The 6,470-nt window shown below is 41.5% G+C and overlaps 1 pseudogene; it reads right to left on the bottom strand.

The window, feature by feature from the left end:
* Positions 1-1,627: 1,627 nt before the first annotated feature.
* On the bottom strand, positions 1,628-6,449 carry LOC123163647 (disease resistance protein RPM1-like; annotated as a pseudogene).
* Between the last annotated feature and the right edge of the window lie 21 nt (positions 6,450-6,470).

Here is a 6,470-nt window from a genome sequence, read left to right as displayed (position 1 = left end):
GGGGGAGGATCCCCTCCTAAATATATTGCTCAAAAGCTGCCAAAGCCAAGAGTCACCCCTTAAGCTTTGGCTGATCTAGTTTATAAGGGAAACCGGATAAAAAACCTAAACAAGTTGACCCCGTTTATGAGGGAAACTGGGCCGAAAACCGTACAGGTAACAAGGTTACAGAAGGCGAGAAAAAATTGCCACTCAGAAGAAGGCATCACCTAGCTAGCAGGCAGAAAGACCAACACCACGAGAGACACCAGTAGATGTGGGGTGCTGTCGAGGTATCACAATACCAAGACTCAGCAAACAACCTAACGCACCGCACCGGCGTGCGTACCGAGCCCAATGGCACAACAGAGGATCAACCAAAATCAACGAGTGCCAAACCTTAACATGAACCTTGACTGGGAGATCCGCCACAGACGGTCCAAATGATTAGCAGGTTGGGGAGGCATCATTGCATCGTCATTGAGCAAAGGTGAACCAAGACAACACCAAGAGCCCGAAGCTCGCCGCAACACCACGTCAACCAAGGGAGGATCTTGAGCATGCACCACGTGAAGGGCAGCCAAAGAGAAACTAGTGATCTGTTTTACCTTTTAGTTTTATTATATTTTGAATCATTCCAAATATATGAATTTCAAAAATTATTTTTCCTATTTTTTATTAAACATTCATTGTGCATTTAAAAATGTTCATGTAGCGTAAAAGTTTATTCCTTAATATATAGAAAAGAATTTGTGAAATTCAGAAAAAAAATAATGACAATTAAAATGTTCACCTATTTTAAAATTTCTTCATGCTATTTTTGATAATGTTCATGTAATTTGCAAAAAAAAATGTTTGTGCCAGTCAGGAAAATCATGTCATTTAAACTATATTTTGAGTGTTTAAAATATGATCCGAGACATCTTAAAAATTTGTTAATGAAACATAACATTTGTTTGCACAATTTGAAAAAATGTTCATAACATATTAAAAAAGTCGTGATGTTATAAAAAAAAGTTCTAACACTAACTGTTTGGACATTTTAAAAATGTTACTGCTATTTTTTGAAAAATGTTCAAGGTGTATTTAAAGTTGTTTAATGTATATTTTACAAATGTTGAACATGTATTGAGAAAATGCTGAAGTGTATCTAAAAAGGGTTCAACGTGTAAACGAGAAGTGTTCAACGTGTATGAAAAAAATCAGCATGTACTTTAAAAATGAAAAAGGAAAGTAAAAAAGAAGAAAAGAAAATAGGGAATATCCAAAAAATGAGAAACCAGAAAACCCCGATGAACCAAAATGGAAAAAAAACACAGAAAATAGGGGAGAAAAAAGAGCAACCAGAAAACCCTGAGGAAATCAAGCTCATCCAGTGGATCAATTCTGATCCCGATGCATTTTCTGATTGAGTGGTGCGCCTCACGCACTTATATACAACTGACAGAACTTACTTTGTCGTTCAAACGCATCACTTATGCATGCATTGTCATCCTGACAAACTAGCCAAATAGCACAAATAATAAGCACCAACTAAGTTACTGAGAAGCGTGTATTTACTACAGTATTTACTTGAGCCCATCCAAGCGCATACAGATAGCAGTACATACATAGTTCAGATAGGTTAGGACGAAAACGAATCTGAATATGAAAACACAATCCAGTCTCAGTCTTACAGTAAGTGTCAAAGCCACAATTGGAAAAGCACACTTTACAAGCAAAATCAGCACCGACAAGAGTAGCAGCAGTAGTAAACACAAGCGCAGCAGTCATGAGGCACAGTAGTATTATGCTAAAAAAGAACACGCAGCAGTAGCAGGAGAAGTGAAGAGGGCCGTTTCTTAGCCATAGGTGGGGGTGGAAGTAGCAGCAAACAATGAAGGTATCAGCGGGAACCATGACATGTGTAGAGTAGTAGATATCAGCTGTGGCACAAACTTGTACTAGTACTGGATATAGATCTTGATGCATCGACGCCTTAACCGATTTGCTCGAATCTGCATGATGCCCAAACAATCAAGCATCTTCCTTCCGGCATTGACCTGCATAACCAACATCATATCACGTCAGCATGTTAAAGTGATGAGATTTGAAACAACGGAAGAAGCAAATAGCTGGTTGGCAGGCAAGAGTTGCTACCTTATGTATGTACGCACACATTTCTCAGCCAGTGTGGCAGGTCAAACTCGGAGAGTATGCTGCCAGCATTTATCTTTGATTGCGGGAAATCGTTGCAGTAACACCAAGAAGTCAGCGGTGATTTCACCAAATTCAAGATATTGGAGGGTCGAGAGGAACTGAATGCCAGTTGGAACCTCCATCATGCGTTTCAGGTTGGTTAAATACAATTTTTCCAGGCACACCATGGTACCTTGGTCTATCTTTAGCTGACTCAGACGAGGCAGATCGCCTAGATAAAGAACCTTTAGCTTGGGAAACCACCTCTCACGAAACCTCAGCTTCTTTCCGTTGTATGCTCCGCTGAAATTTAGGTACTGCAAGTTTGACAGCCGAGAAAGGGATAGCAGGGGGTCTTCTGTCAGCTTGGACCAGCGTAGAATCAATGAATACAACGTCTTCTCCATATCACCTTTGAAGAGCTCATCCAACGCCCCTGCCGCTAGTCCTCCTCCCAAATGTAGCTTTTGCAGGTTTGGCATTGGCAGGGGGGCATTAAATGAAAGCACCTCATCCACATCACTTGCATTCACCTCTAGAAACGACAAATACTGCATCTGAGCTAGAGAGTCAAGGATGGGCTCAAAATTTATTCCCTTCACATTCCACAACCTCAGTCTTCTCAGTTGTGTCAACTCTCTTAAATATCTAACAGAGTCCTCACATGCTTCCAATGCCTGTAGCGTCTGCAGATTTGTTAGATTTCCAAAACCATTGGGGATACGAATACCACTGCAACATGCTAACTCTCTCCAATGTGGATCAATTATTTTCTCAGCAAATAAGTGTTTAAGCTTCTTCAGTTTCATAATCCCTCTAGGTAACTCAGGTATGTCACATCCAAAAAGGTCTAGTGTCAACAAATTTGAAAGCTTCTTAACAGACTTTGGGAGCATCTTAACTTTTGAATTACGCAAACACCAAATAGCGAAGGTTAAAGAGATCTCCAATGGCATCTGAAATTTTCTCGATGGGCAGACCACTTAATTCTAGCACTGTCATGTATCTTGACTTCTTACATAGCACAGGTAGTAGAGTGGACGATGGCATGCTATTGTCTAGTGTAATGACAGTTCGTAGTCGGTGTATGCTAAGAAATGACTGATGAATATCCTCCTTTAGTTTGCGCACTACCAGTCTTCGCACATCCGTCTCAAGAGACTGCCCACGCTTATTCTCATATGTAGCACCAAAGCAGTTCTTCTTGCACAAGTCAACTGCCAATTCACGTAAGATATCATGCATTCTGATTTTTTTGATCCTACCATCAATGTTCCTGTCAACAAGTTGCAGCATGCTTCTATCAATCAACTCATTCAGATAGCCTTCTGCCACTTCTTCTACTGTGCTTTCACCCCTCTCCTCGATGAACCCTTCGGCTATCCATAACCGTACAAGCTGCTTTCTTCTGAAAATATAGTCTTCTGGAAACAAGCTGCAGTACAGGAAACAACTTTTCAAGTGTGTTGGCAAGTAGATGAAGCTCAGATGCAACACATTCCTTATATGATCGAGACTCGAATTATTAATCAACTCCCAACTCAGCTGGGCTTTCATTTTGTTCCATCCTTTCACAGTTTTGTCACATACACGGAAAAGACCACCAACTAACACAATGAGAAGTGGCAAGCTTTTGCACTTGCTAACTATGTCCACGGCCAAAGGCTTCAACTCCGCAGGAAATTCATGATATGTATCACCAATCCGGTCAAAGTAACCAGGGAGTCCCTCCCTTGCTTTGTTGCTCGGCGAGCCACTACTTGGAAAGGCTTTCTTACAAAAGAGATCCAATGCCTTGTCATCTGGTAAAGCTTGCACTGTTAAGGTATGTCCACTCGAGGCAAGTTCAGCAACACACTTTTCCCTTGTTGTGATTAGGAGTCGACTGCCCTTATCATTATGAATAAGCACCCGAGACAAATAAGTAAATGCTTCTGGAGTCCAAACATCATCCAAAATGATCAAATACTTTCGTTTCTTCAGAAATTTCTTGAGTGTCTCTTCAACGCATGTGATTTCCATGTCCACAGTGTTGACTTTATCTCCAGAAAGTTCCTTGATTATATTCCTCAAGACATCTTCTTTAGAATAAGTTTGGGAGATGGAGACCCAGGCATGGCATTGGAAATTCTTCATCTCCTTCCTGTAGACATTTGCAGCTAAAGCTGTTTTACCAAGCCCTCCCATTCCAAGCAGCGCTATCACAGAGCGTTCCAAAATATCACTTGCCAACAACTTCTGAAGTTTTTCTCTGTTTTCATCCACACCTACGAGATCTTCTTCATCAAGGGAACGTGAAATGTTTGCTAGATCTTGGGACCTCTTGAGAATGTGATTTGAGTTGCTATAATCCCCGCTGTTTATCAAAGGAACCCAACGTCTTCTTGTCTCCGACAAGTGTGAAAGGTCTTTCTCTATTTCCTTCAAAGTGAAAGCTATGCACTTCAGAGCAAGCAGAGATCTTGGTTTCTTTAACCCTTTCTTCAGGTAAAAGCAACATCCTATATCATGTGCGTGACCAACAAGATGCAAGTACTCATCGACCATGTCCTCCATATTATGTGCTACCTTTCGTACCCCCTCCAACCAGCTCTCATATATTGCATCATTGGGGTTTCGAATGGCACTTTGGCAGAGAACATCATGCATCACACGAAGCTCCCTTACATGACGATCCATGCTGCCTTGAAGCTCTAGTAGTTGGGTCCCGTACTTCGCAAACTTCGCACTGGCCTGGTGTGTCGCTACTTTTGCCAAGGCAATTCCAATCTTCTTGATGGCTAGAAGAATCACAATATCTTCCATGACTTTATAAGAACTGCAAATGTCTCACTGTTGGGTGGTAGCCTAGTTGTCTATTTTTCTCAATACCGTTAGAACGGCCACTGCAAAATGAAGCATGCAATCTGTTAGTTAAGCAATTAATGCATTTTGCTAGTTGCAAGCACCATGATAGAAAATTGACATAAGCTGTGAAAATGCAAAAAAAATGGACGAACAATTCAAAACTATTTCCGAATCCAAGGGAAACAATGGATGGCAATTAAACCTGAGCATACCTGCCAGTTCGTCCGACCTTGGTGGTATCACAATTAAGAAGCGCCTCCTTCTTCCAGAAGATACAGTTTTTGTGCTTATGGTGCTGAAAGAAATCACAATGCATTACCCACAATGTATACTAGGCTCGCCAACTTCCAAAGATACAGCAGAAGTAGTTTTTGTTTGCACCGAGGGAGACTGTTCGTAGTACAACCTAAGATAGACAGAGAACTAGAGAAATACTGTGCACCTACCTCGTGATGCCTTAGATCCGTTCGATCTTAGTGACTTCCTTTTGCACTTCTGAATCTGAAACCATTGGGATAAAGCTCATGGATCCTAGCGAAAAGGGAGACCGGATGGCTTTACTGATCTTGTGGCCATTGAATCTTAATCATGGAGATGCTGAACACTCATGGAGCCCAGGTATGACTGCTGACTGGGAGTTTGTTGTTGATGACAAAGTAGCTGCCTTTGATCTTCAAGTTGAGGTGTCCTTGCTGTTCCTTTTATTACAGAACCAAAGAACAACCACCTACTGGCCTGTCCCTGTAATGGCAAGCAAAACTAGTTATTTTTGCATCGACCTAGTTAAGCTGATACCTCTAACGGTATAACCTGTTATACTGAAGAGAACTAGGCACAAAACCAAATTAAGAGCAACATACCTGCCTATTAGTCGATGGAGATCCGGCCAGATCTGGGGGAACGCTAGTCTCGTTGTTGAAGCCCGGCCGCAAGAACCAGCAGAAGCTCGTGCAATCATCATGCCCTTTAGACTTACATACGCACCTTGTGGCTCGTCAGCACTGCTCTTGCTTCTCTTACCAACCCAATAATTGCTCTTACCGATTCTTGAGATTTGTTAAGCTAAACTTTGGAGGACAACTCAAGTTGAGCAAGTCGAGGAAGGCAGCAGGAAGCATCTTTTTAGTATAATAAAATGATACAATCTGTCACTGCAAACAACTGAAACTTGTTAAATAGTGGTAGATAACATGGGATCCTTGTTGCCAATAATTAATCATGAATTCATGATACTTGATGCTGACAGTGGCAGGCATTGTTAGCAGGTGAAGCTATACAAAATGAGCAACTGAAGATGCTGAATTTGGTTCACTGTTCAGGGTCAGCGGTTGCAAACGAATACAAAAAGAGGATGTCCATTTCTTTTCTTGGAAAGTGTCCCCACTCACTGAAAGTAGTTGACCCCGATACATAAACGAGATGGATAGCATCTTTCCTGCACATATTTGCGCCTGAATTTCCTCGAG

Source organism: Triticum aestivum, chromosome 7D, assembly GCF_018294505.1.
Source record: "Triticum aestivum cultivar Chinese Spring chromosome 7D, IWGSC CS RefSeq v2.1, whole genome shotgun sequence".
Taxonomy (NCBI): domain Eukaryota; kingdom Viridiplantae; phylum Streptophyta; class Magnoliopsida; order Poales; family Poaceae; genus Triticum; species Triticum aestivum.
Note: the sequence above shows the minus strand (reverse complement) of the source record. Positions and strands in the feature narration are given on the sequence as shown.